Below are 13745 nucleotides of genomic sequence, written 5' to 3'. Positions count from 1 at the left end.
TCCTGCCACAGTCCCACGTAAGGTGCTTGTTGCTGGCAGAAGATGCTGGTGTTGGCAAATGCTCCCCAGAAAGCCATGTTCTCGCTGGCAAGATTACCGCCACTTTGCATGGGAACAGGTTCTGGAGAGAGTACCAGCGGCTGGCACATGACAAGAGCCACAACAGGGCTCACCAGCTTTGAACAATGTCCAGGCAGTTTTCACCAAGTCAACGTCTGTGCTCTAAACAGCTGAAAAAAAATGACCTGGCTGAGCACAGCTGCTGAGTTTGGATTCAGACCAGAAAAATTCATCCCATCTGCGACGTCGGAGGGCAGTGTTTCCTTGGGAGCATCGTGGTGAAGAGAGAGGCTGTGGGGAAATGAAACTGCAGATAACCCAGAGGTGAGTAGACATGGAGATATTTTATTTTTATGCTAAGAAACATTTAACTTTATTAAAGGTGGCAGCTAATTTAGAAACTGGAAGAAGGCAAATTGCAGTCTGGTCACAAAATAAATCATTCTAGTACTACCCACAGTCATGACATGTTGCAAATAGATGTTATGAACAGAATAGGCTTAATGTGGATTGGGATACGTAAAACATAAATATGAGTGACCCCAAAAAAATCCATAGGCAAGTGAAATAAAACTGGAAAAGTAAATCACATTGAAAAGTCTTAAATATAGGAAAATGAAACAAAAATCATCAATAGTTAAAAGAAAGCATTCTAAAAGTGGACTGAGAGCAGCAACTGCACTAGATGCATTTGGACAGGTATAGTATCAGAAATACTCATGAATCTGCAAACCAGGCTGGTGGAAATACTGCAGAAGGCAACCTATTAGTGTCAGAAACCATAGAATCTACTGTTTCTAGTGCAAAACTAGATTGTGCTGACGCATCGGTGGCCTCCTGTGCAACGTGCACCTGTGGACCTTCACAGCGCCAGCTGCACATAGTCATCAAGCCTGACTGCAGCAGCAGCCTGGGAGACAGTTCTGACCAAAAGCAATTGCTACCAGATGGGGTTTCCAGAGAGCTGCTCTGAACTGGACTGGAGGCACCAGCACAGTTTCCAGCAAGCAACTGTCCACCCTGTTAAATGTCATGGGAGAAGCTGCCAACAGCACAAGTTTGCGCTCTCGGCAGCAAAGGCAAGCACTGGCTGTGGTCCTGCCAAGACAATCAGGTTGTCAGAGCAGCGTACAGCCTAGGCTTTTCTGCTGCCTTCAGACCAGTGCTCCATGGCTGCTGTTCTGGCATTTTTACAGAAAAGAGGGAAAAAAATTATTGAAACATAAGCCTCACCTGAAGTGGATTAAAAAAAATATTTTTTTTTTAAAAAGGAAGAAAATAGCAAACCAAAAATTAAAGAGACACTATCTACATAAAAAATAAACTGTAAAGAATTAGACTAAATCAGAGATAGATCAAGATAGACCATCTTGGTTCCACAGGAACATGACTTTAAAAAAGCAAATGAGTACAAGGAGTTTTCAGCTCCTCTTTCACTACCTCCAAAGTTTGTTAAAATCAAGTAAAAAAAATCACTTCCACTAATTTTCCTCTGAGGTCCTCATGAGAATAAAAACATCCTGCTACACATTTTACCTTGTTTTGCAAAAAATATTTCTGAGGCACTGAAATTTATGTGTTGTTTTCAACAGTTTGACATTTCCAAGCCAGTCACTAGGAAACAATCTCCGTCACAATCGGCTCCCTCCCTTTGAGCTTGCCCCAAGCTTCAGATACTGACCAAAACACAGTCTGATCTGAGATCCCAGCCAGCCACAGAGGATGCGTCCTTACACTATTGCTTTGCTCCAGCTAAGATACCTTTGAACTTTTACCCAAAGGCTTACCCTCCTGAGATTTCCAATCTGTTTTTCAAGAAAAAAATAATGTCACTAATTAGCCAAAACATGCCTTACTCCAAATCAAGATAGCACACGTGTCCATTAATTACTCCATGAATTTCACTAATGCTCTTCCTCCCCTTAGTCTAGTACACATTACCCCAGATAGAACAGGATTTACTGGTGGTGTCTTTTCTTTCAGACTTTTACCCATGTCCCTTCTCAGAGCATCTCTAACTGTAATTTCCATGTCTGCAAATACATGGACTGTAGGAGCTGCTTCTTGGCTGCTGCCGTGAGTGTGAACAGCACCACTGCTCTAGGAAACCCACGATATCCCAACTACACCAAAATAGACTATCAGCTTTAGTAACAACTACACACTGCAAGAAATTACCTTCATCTATCAGGACACGTTAGATGAATGCCTATGCATTCCTTGGATATCTAATGGCTCTGAGGAGGTCATCTTAATTGCTGCAGAAAGAGCTTCTCTCTTGTGACAGTTCTTTTTTTAATCACTTGTTTACACATTGGAGTCAGTGACTAGTGTGCATTTTGCAAATAGCTTTATGCCCTATGCTCTGCCCTGGAACCCCCTTGGCAGGCCATTTAAAAGCTGCTAAAACCTCTTGTTCACTGACAGAGGTAAGGCAGGGGGACATGAATAAGCTCTGCACTGACCCAGTTCAAACTAGACAAACAGAGTGCTTCATGCCCCATCATGTTGTCCCCACATCTGTTAGAGGGAGAAGCGCAGGAAGCGCTTCCACCCCACGCTGGTGGGTCTCACCACCTTGTCTCTAACCCCCCTAGTGCTACCACCAGACTGACATGCATGGGCAGGCGAAAGGGCCATGCTTGCTGCAGTGCACCCAGGGCTTAAGAAGGCACTTTCTGCATTTTGTTAGCTCTGATACCGCTATTGAGATACCTGCCAATATATACCATAGACCATAGTAGCAATTGGGTTTTAATTTGAGGTAGCAGGAATTTGAGGTATTATCATCTAGTTAGACACAGTATGTATGGCTGCACAGCCTAATCTGCTCCCAGACTCCCAGCACTACCTTACTGTGCCTTAGGTCCACAAATAGAGAGCCCACGAGCTGTGGGAAGCCCATGCTTTGGAGCCTGGGCTTCAGGCCTGTGCAGGTACTGAGTCAGCCCTCAGGATTGATATTGAGGTGCTCCACATCATATCATGGGGATGTCAAAAGTCAGCTTGGAAGCTAAACATAAGAAAACCCCAACCAATCTACCACTCTTTCCTCCTACACAGACCCCAAACTACTTCACCTCATTTTATAGATGACCCAGTTCCCAAATCCAGATCCAGAAGAATATGAGCACTTCGCAGATGCTTTTGGCTTGCTTTTGTCTACAGTAGCTACTGGCAACAATTTTCTTCACATTTTCAAAACAGCAACTAAAGGCATTATCCATTTCCAAAACATTCTTTCAACAAATGGACTTAGACACTACACCTATACCAATAAATTATGCCCAGTGATTTCTTTGGGCCCTGTGCCAGTCTTGCCCACATCTTTAATTAATAAACTCTGTCTAAAACAAGAGACTGGCATACAACGTGTTTTTGGGAATGGTCCCTGGGTTGTCCTAATGCCTAAACTGTGTCTGGCAAGCATTTGGGAGACCCCCAGCTGGCAAAGGCATGGGATCATGCTGACAGCTGACTAGTATAAATGTGTTCCTGTGCCTGGGAGCCAGCCCAGGCACCACAGAGTTTACTAGCAGAGATGCAGCCATAAAGTCTCCAGCAATGACAAACAGCAGATCATAACTCATCTTCATTTCTCTAGCATGGGAGTCCACAGAGGACAACCCAAAACACCAGGAGCCACTCTGTTATACTACATTCAGATCCATCTCCCCCTGCTGAAACAAATGCTCTTACTCTGGCATTTACTGCTACAATCATGTCGTTATTCAGCCACCAAATAGCCTCACATGTGTTTATACAAAAAGCTTTTTGCATGGCCCTCTAAGTGTTACACAAACCCCGCCCCAGTATTGAGATGTCAGCCAGTGTCAATAGCTGTGGATAATGGTTACATTAATCAGTTCCATGGGATTTGCTCTCCTAGACCCTTGTGTTTGCTAATATACCTAGCTCTTGCAGAATGATAAGAAAGCTCTGTAAGGGATATTTATTTCTTTCAGGAAAACAAAATAAAAAAATCACCCCCACAGCCAGTTGTATTTTTAGTGATTTTTGAAGGATCAATTTTTGCAAGTTTAAGTGGAAGAGCCTGTCCCAGAGCAGCACAGTCCTTAGAAAGAGTAAAGCAGGCAGCTGCTGGACACCAGGTCCAAGAAACGCCTCAGGCTGAATTTGGAAACAGCCCAGAATTTAGCTAAACCATCCTTTTGAAAATCCAGACCTTAGTCTTTTGTTGACGTAACAAAAAGTTAAGATTAGGTATTTAGTATTCAGATTCTCACATCTGAAAAAGAGCATGTGAAGAGAGTATCAATAACTTTCAACTCTAATTCTGCTAATGATTTTTATTTCATACGTGCTTCTCCAATGCTGCTCAGGTAGCGCTTGAGTACAGTCTGGACATCTGTCTTTGAATGGGTAAATGTATACTAACCTTTTACAAACAATACTCTGAGCCTGACAGCAATATTAAAGGCCTACAGGGATGCTGATACTTCCCAACACTTTTAACAGAAATGTAAATTACTATCAAGATTTCTCAATATATATTTCTGGGCAGTTTCATTTCTGCTCTTTTCAGATCAAAATGAAGTAAAGTTTCTAATTCTTTTGTCTTCAGATTTTTGGTGAACTGAGCTTGAACTCAGTTTACGTTTTTATTAATCCTGTGTAAATTTTCCAGAAATCCTGCTACTCTTCTCTTTAAATCCAAACATCTGTCCACAAGTTTCTTTAACGCAGAAGAGAATGTTCCCTTTAGACATCAGATTTATATGGTTCACAATCAATCTGAAATCAGAAATTCTGGTTCATATTCTGTTTCATTAATTGGATGGCAAAAAGCTTGTGAACTATCGGAAATGGATTAAAATATGAACACATTCTTACTAATTGCATTATCTCTTGAGACAGGCTTCAACAATCATATTTCTTAAAATGAAGCAGAGAGAATACATTGCTCAGGCAAGTTACAAGATAGTAAATGTCCTGCTCTCTAAGTGATACTTCATCCCATTTACCCTCCTGTCTACAAAATAACATCAATTGTAATATAACATTATATCTTTGAGTTCCATTCCTTGGCCATTTTTCCTGATCTTTGAGAGCATACATTGGCCACCAGTTGTTACAATACTCTATAAGCTGTTTTCAGGTGAGGAGGTCCCCGCCCAGTTTTCCCCAATGTTTCAATATACATCCTGGGGGAGAGATCTTTTCAGAATCCCCCCTTCCACCGAGGGTTTATTACCCATTATATTATAAAAGGTACAGCAGCAACACAAAACACAAAAACAATTACTTCACAAAGAAAAATAACCAAAGTTGCAACAGAAACTCAAAACACAGGAGCAAGAACTTCACACAAAACAGTCAGACACTTTACCCAAAAGGCAACTCGAACCCCTATATTACCTTCAGTGGGACTCTAACCCACCCTTTTGGCCAAAGGTTTCCTTTTATTCTGAACCCAAATGCCTTACAGACTTTTTTCCAGATAGGATCAAATCCTTTCCTTAAGTACCTTAATATCCAACCCTGTGAGGCTTTTACTGCACCTTACAGGCAGGTAGCCACCCTTTTAAATAAAAGAATACCTTTGCTTTCCCAGGGCTCTTGCTCAGAGCTCTTCAGTTCAGGGATCAGAGGTTCTCCCCAGGAATCCCTCAATGCTGGCTGGAGGTCCTGCGATGCCACAGGTCAATCAAGATTCAAAAGCAGGGTCCCATCTGCATCACCAAAACTGTCACCGAAATCGGGAGTAATCCTTTTAACACCAAGGCAACATTAGGAAGCAGATATTCTCTTTATTTACAGTGCTGGATGCACAGAGGATTGCTCTACCCAATGTACACACCAAGTTACTCCAGGGTACACATCACATACAGCAGAGTACTTGCACATTCATAGTGTATTATATACTCATTTTCATTCATGTATAGGATTGGTTACGTTTCCCACTTCTAATGCAGACTAGTATGCATCCTCAAATAGCACTACTGAGGTTTTTTACTCATTACACATGCTCCCCGCATGGGGGTTTGCCCTCTTTTGGGGAGGCTATTTGAGTCAGAAGTCATGATCTCCCACTGCCACAATTACCTTTGTTCTACTTTCAACCAAGTTTATGGGAATTGCAACACTTCATCAACTTGTGTCCTCTTAACAGCCAGAACTTCCTCACTCGGAGGCTTCTTTTCTGTGTAATTTAGGATAACGGTGTTCTTTTCACCATCCGTTCTTTGTTTCCCATCCTTCCCAAGGCTGGCTTCCTTGATTAGAAGTCCCGTCGTTCGTTACTTTTAACAACTTTAGAGAGTCAGCTTGGCATAAGCTTTGTGCACAGACTTGTTTAACATACAGCTAAACACCAAGTCAGATTGGTAATTTGGGAGTTTAGGCAACATAAGCAAGCTGCAAAAAGAGGTCCACTTATTCCTTTATGTGAGGAACATGTCCACCTTTTCCTCCAGAAGCTTTGTTTGCTGAAACATTTAGCTTTAACTGGACTCAAATTCAGCATTTTGAAGGCAGAGACACATCTGGGAATGTACATAAAAGGCAGCCTGGGGACAGGAGGCCAGTGAGAGCTTTGAAAATCCAGTCCTTTCAAAGTGAGACCGAGGCAGAATGTAGTTGGTTCTGCTAAATGAATGTGCACATCCACACATAAATAGCAGGGCAATTAAATAATACTAAAATAAAATTAAAAGATAAACAAAAAGAAGAGAAGAAACACAGATCTAAAGGTCTTGCCTGAATTGTTTCCATACTGCCAGAGCATTGCTGGTGCAGCGTCAACGTGAGGCTCTTGCTTGTACGGAGTGGGCCAGCAGCAGGAAACTGCCCAAGCAATTGCCATCAGTTGCTGGTTTCTCAACATTTCAACAGTTGAAAGAGAATTTAGTATCTGGTTTGAACTTGAATCAAGCAAAGAGTATTTTAGGCCAGAAAATCAGCTAGTTGAGGCAAAAAAATGGATACAAAAGTCAACCAGCTGTGGCTACTGGACTTGCAGAACTCCTTTTTATTTATATCCCCTCTGGCTCAACTCTGTAGTGCAGCTACCTTCCCAAACATTGCCTGCTAATCAAATCTATTCCACTACCAATTTTATGCTGGATATGACTGTTTCTTTAACACCCTACATGAATTTCATCTTCACTAGCCTGCAGACATTGCCCTGCTGGCTACAGAGACTTCTGCTTCTTGGAGTCTAAAGTATGATTGAACAATGCCCTTTTACCTGAGGGCTTCACAGCTTACTTAGTGGCACGTTGTTCAGAATTTTGAGGCTTTTCTTGAGGTACTTAAGAGAAAAGGAAGAGATCTGCTTTACTTCTTTTCAGGTGTCCAGCCTGTATCCCTGCCCACTGAAGTTCTCCAAGTGTATTATGACACATATGATTCCTATGTGTGCACACAGGACAGTCCTGTGGCCAGGGAATCCCATCTCCCATGGGACAGGGAATCCCATCTCCCAATGGATTCCCCTTTTTCTTGACCCTTTCCAGACCTTACAGACCTGCAGTCTCTTTGTTGGAGTGGTAGCAGTAATGCCAGTGAGTCTAAACAACCTCCAACAGCAGACACAAAAGCAGGATCAATCTTTTGAAGGCAAATAGCGTTATAAAAATATAACTGGTTCAACAGGGGCAGACTCAAAACCACACATTGAGACTGCTTGGTCTCAAGGTTGCTTCCCAAACTATCCTTGTGTATATAGCATTTACCTGAAGTGCTAAGAGCACTGGCCTTGAAATGGGGAAAACAGCCAAGAAAGATCTCTGGTTTGGTGAAGGCAGCACTGTAATTTCTGTGCATACCACCTCCTATTAAAGTGTTCTGCATTGATACTTCCAGGCTTCATACTGCAAACCTTGTGCCATGTTGTACTATGCACAGCCTGGTCCAACCGCACTCTGCATAACCCCACTGGTCCCACCATGTGCTCCACCTTCCATCCCTCCCTGGGGCTGTGGCAAAACATTTGCACAGCTGCACGGTGAGCAAAGCTCAGGGCTGGGATAGACCCTCACTTTTCTCTGTACAGTTTATGGCACTCTTCTCTTTTCCTGGTTATGCCCAGAGAAGAAAAACTCTCTACTCATGAGAGGGAATTTTAATACCCTTTCTGTATTAGATTACTGCTGTGCCTTGTAGCACAGAGGAGCACACCAATGGGACCTGTAAACCACCCCCTGGGTGTTGACATGGTTCCGAGAGCAGCTGGGCATTGGGGAGCAGTGGAGCTGTGCCAGTGAGGGTGCCTGTGACATCTCTATCAAATACTCTGCTTTAGGGATGCCCTAGCAGAGGACACACACCAGTTCACAGACATAAATTGTGACACCAAATAATAACAATTTTTATTTACAAAGCTTCCTTCTGCCACTTTGCACAGAGTATTTTAGATCATCTAACCCATCCTGTTCAATGGGTTTGTGTTGCTGTGAGTAAATACTGGAGATGGCCACCCCGTGCCAGGCATTTGTGGAAAATGTTGCGTAATATTTGTTTCCACTTTCTAAATACATCTGTTCTGAGCTCTGCCTGGTGCCAGCAGGGATTGCAGAATTAAGCCCAGGGGATCTATGAACTCAGAATTGCACACGCTTTTATAAATATTAAGTTTCATAACAGGCTTATGCAGTAGATAATACCCATCTGGATTATGGATGAATACCAGTATTTGCCAGAAGTATGACACTGGCATCATCTGCAAAAGCATCCTTTTAATAGTGTTGATTTTCTGTACTTCCCTTTCTCTCCCCACTGCATGGTAGCATGGTACACTGGTGTACATGACTTATATCCCTGACTTGTTCAGGGATGATGTTATTCAGAGTTACAGAGGGTTAGGATAAAGTGGAGCAATGCACGGTGTAGCATAGACATATGGCAGTGTTAAATCAGAAACTGTATTGCTTTTCTCTTTTATGGCCATTTCTTGCATGCCTTATATGAAGACCTTAATTTGGAATTATTTTGGAGATTTTGCAATGAGGCACACAAATGCAGTAAAGCTCTACAAAGCCATTGAGGAGCAGTACTTCTGTGTCTGAATGTCTGGTTTGCCCATGCATGAGACAGAAGACACCTGAATCTTTGTGCAGAAGGCAAGGAATGGAAATCAGACATCAGGGTTTGAGAACACGAGATCTCCAGCAGCAGCAGCAGTTTCTTTCCCTCCCCATCCTCACACTGTTGAAAGGATTGAAGGAAAAGAGCAGCTTAAATACAAAGACGTGGGGAACACACATGGGGAGCTTTCTGAGGAGGAAACTGTCAGCTGAGGCTGTTTCCACGGTGTTCAAAGAGGCAGAAATTCAGGTGCATCCTTTTAAAATAAGCAAGATGACACTAAGAAACCAGTGTGTCCATTTTGTCATGATTTTGTCCTCTTTGTGTTTACTGCTTGCAGGAAAATGGAGAGACAACTCCTAAGGAAGCCCTATCTCAGGAAAGATGAAGTGTGGACTGGCTGTTGTGGGGCAGGAGAGTATAGACTTGTCAAGTCCTTTGACATGACAGGACCCAGTGTCACCCTAAACACACCCAGTGTCACAGGGCTGTTTCCAAAAGACAAGGACAAAAGCCTTTCCAGCATATCCGTCAAAAGCTCGGAGCAATAGTTCTCAATATGCTAGGCCTTGGGTGTCCAGAAAAGCATCACTAATAAAAGGAATAGACAACGAGCAAAAAGGATGGGTTTAGACATCCATTTGTCTTCTACCACAAAGATCCTAACATGTCATCGGGGAGCTTCCCTACTCCAAAATATTTCACAGTGTGATATATGACTTGTACTGGAAAAAGCAATAGAATTTGTTATTAACAGTGGGGGAGTCCCTAGAATACCGGCTGAACAATGTTAGGAAAGATACTATCTTAGAAAGACGCCAACATCCAAATCAAGAAGATGAATCTGAGCTGTGACCCTCGACCAAATGGACCTTAATACAAATGATGAGGGGCATATGCTAGAGGAGCCCACATGCATATGCTCTCCTGTGCTCTCCCAGCCACAGCCATGGACTTTTGGGGGGCTCCATCAGAAATCTCCAGACCCTCTGGGAAGTACAGCATGCTGACAAGACAAATGGAGAGAGCACCCTCATGCAACTTTCCATCCAACAGCTTGATAGCTTCAAAGTAGTCTACTATAACGACTGTGATCAATAACAGAACATGTTGAGTTAAAGTCAGTTCAACCCAGTGTTGGCTATTTGCTAACTTTACGTTGGGGATGGCATCACAGCAGCTAGCAGTGACACTTCATGACCACTAATACTTCAATATACTTCATTTCTACTGATAGCAATTGACTGGGAGAGAGACAGCAGGACTGCAAAAATCAGCTGGAGTGCTATTGGTCCCAGTTACTAAACTGTCAAGTGCCTGTGAAGAAGTTGAACTAAGTGGTGTTTCTAAGCTCAGGCTACATAGTGCCAACCATTATTATAGGATAGAACTGAGAGCAATATATTCTGAAATATGGAACGTGTGGGTTGGGTTTCTTTGGGTGGCTAGTTTTTATAATATTTGGAAGAAGAAAGGAGCAGATTGCATCCCAAGATGTCATATTCAATTTCTGCAATTTCTGGCAATTCCATTGCTGTTTTTCACTGGATAAGCGCTCATTTTCAATCGTATGAATATGAATCAAGTATTAGAAGATAAGGCACTAGTGTGTGTGCAATGGGAGCACTCTTAAGTGTTGATTTTGATGCACTGTACTCTACAATGTTGAAAATTAGTTCTGTACCTTAAACAGATAAACTGCTTTCAGAAGCAGTAAAAGCATGAAAGGAAGAAAATCAAAGGGACAAGATTCCCCATTATATTATGCTATACTACAATTATGTTGTTTTATCACACAATATTATTTGTATTGTGGTTTTACCTAAAGATTCTGGATGAAAATGTAAGACTACCGGGCTAAATCTAAAGGAAGGGAAGAATTTTACAGGTAGGAAACAGAGGCACAAAGTGACCTTTTCAGCACCAGAGGTAAGAATTCAACATGGATCTTCTGGAGGTAAGAATTTAACACAGACCTTCTGAAGCCCAAAGACTTGCCCTGGTAATAAAGAAAGGAATAAGCATTTCAAGGGTGTAGCTCATCTGATCTAGCTTAAGACATGCACTGCACCCAAGAGATGCTCAGTTCTGCTCACTGATTCCAGCTGGGCAATCTCAAGGGCCACCGCAGGATCCACTGAGCTGAAAAGGCTTCTCCAAATCTGGACAAACTCAATAGTGCAGCGTGAGGACCAAAATTAGTCTTATTTGCCCTCACTTCCTTAGCACCCTCATATGCTTGTGGCTGCCTGCTCCAGTTTGCTCTGTCTGACTCTCTCTCTCTTTTCTATTTCCATCTGAAGACAGACTGTCAGAGCAGAGCAAAATGCTTTGATACTAACACTCAGACTAGATTCAGGACTTTCTTACAGATGAAGAAATAGAAGTACTTGTGAAAGTTTGTCTAGATACGGTCAGTGGATTACATCAAGCTAAAGTTATGCATTTACTCCAGCTTGTTCTTCCTCCCTCACCAACAAGTATTCAAAATTGCTAACATGAATGTCTGAGGAACTATACATGAAATTATATCTGAAAGAACTTCCTCCAAAGCGCAGCCAATTATGAGGTCAAGCACTTCAGAATTAGAAAATACAATTATTTTGACTGTGCAATGTTCAGCTTCAAGCTTCTTCCACTTCCCTTGTGCACCTGCACTGTTACAAACTTTTTTTTTTTTTTTCTGAACAGGAATCTCTTCTTTGTACACTGAATAAATAGTTCTTTATACTTCTTTTTTATTCAGTGCAGTTGCCTTGAGCTTTCTAGAGTTCATACCATCAAAATATGCACTGATGAAGAAGTATTTGCTTCTTCCAGGCTACTTTTGTGGCATTTTTCCTTACAGCATCTGCTTTGGTCTGTCAGATATCTTTAATGCAGAGCAGCAGTTTTAGCAATGCCTGTAGGGATCCAAGTAGAAACAAGTGGGGAGCTGAGAGGACGTGAAGCCTGTGACCAGTGTGGGGAGCGGGCAGGGAGCACCACAAATGGCAGGGCCCAGAAGGGAGATCGAAGGTTGAGACCAGAAGGAAGTGGGAGGGAGCAAGAGGCAGGAGATTAAATGCAGGAAAAGGCATCACAATGTGGTGTGCTCAAAAAATTGGGGAAGATGAAAGGTCAGACGGAGAAGGGTTGGCCAGAGCAGATGGGAGTGGGAAAGGATCTGGAAGGCAAAGGGAAAACCATCCCTCACCCACCAGCACCCCGACCCCATAGAAACCTGAGGGGAGATGCTCTGCCCCCACTCAGTCCCAGCCACCCTGGCACTGTCCCACCAGCCTGTACTGTCTGCTGCCCACAGAGGAGATACACACCTGTATGCCACCTGGTTGTCCTCCATGTCAGGCTTGAGCAAAAGAAAATTTGGACTTGCAAAAGGAAACGGTGATGTCCCTTAGGCTGTTGAACCACCCCACTGAAGAAATAGCAGCAGTCTCATCAGCTAATTTGTTTCCAAGTAGAAGGGCCAGCAGTATCAAGAATGCTCTTACATAAGATCTGGAATGGAAAAGAGATTCAGGAAGACATCCTGCCCTCTCTTTTAATGGTACTTGTATGATGTAATTGCCCTAGTCTCCTGCAGTTCATGGAAAAAAAAATGCAAGCCCATCTCTTGGCAGTCCCATGTCACAGGGGTAAAGGAACAGAGCTTCACATCTTGTAGTAGCATCCTACATCCAGACAAGTTTTAGGATTGGCCCTCTGGGACCCACATTGTCACACAGCAGTATTATTGACATCCTTACTACCTACAGCATAGTTCATCTTGGAAGGGATATCCAGAGGGCTTGGTCAGGTTGCTTGGGCCTTGTCCAAGGGTAGAGACCCCACAGCCTGCCGGGGTGCCTGGTCTAGTGTCCAACAATCATCACAGCAAATTTTTTCCCTCATACTTAAGAGGATGTTCTCTTTCTGCAACCTGTGGCTGTTACCTCTCATCCTTTCACTGTTTACCTTTGAGAGGAGCACAGATCTGCTGCCTCTCGCTCTCCCAGCAGGAAGCTGAAGAGCACCATAAGCTGCCTCTGTGGACTTCTGTTCAAGCTGAACAGAGAGGCAGCTGCCCCAGCTCTCTTTGGGTGCCCTGTGCTCCCTCCCCATGGCCATACCACCTTTCTCTGGAATCACCACAATTTTTCAGCATCTCTGTCATACCACGGTAGCCAGCATCAGCTGTAGCACTTCCAGATGCAGACTCACAATCATCTCACATGGGAAAAATCCCCTACCTCAACCTCCTGGCTACGCTATATCATTGGTGGTTATCATCGCAAGTGCATGCTGTTGACTTAATGCTCAACTTGCTGTCCACTGCAGCCCAGGTCCTTTTGCTACAAAGACTGCACCCTGGCCTGCTGGAGTCTGTCCCACATGAAAAACTTTGCATTTGTCTTTTTCTATCAGCCATGAACTTTGCTGCTGGCTGATATCTTTAACAATTATTCATCCAGACAGTTCATAATTCCAGAAGCTAAACCACATGTGACAGGCCACATGCAATCTAAGCCAAAAGTGCCATGTCACTCAATGAACCTAAGGCCATATCACTGCCACTCATTATTTCCTTTCATATTTTTATCACTCTTTCCCTGTCCCTGGACATGTCTGGTATGTCACCAAAGGTGGTTTCTCTC

Source organism: Falco biarmicus, chromosome 5 (genome assembly GCF_023638135.1).
Source record: "Falco biarmicus isolate bFalBia1 chromosome 5, bFalBia1.pri, whole genome shotgun sequence".
Lineage (NCBI taxonomy): Eukaryota > Metazoa > Chordata > Aves > Falconiformes > Falconidae > Falco > Falco biarmicus.
This window is presented reverse-complemented; position numbering follows the sequence as displayed.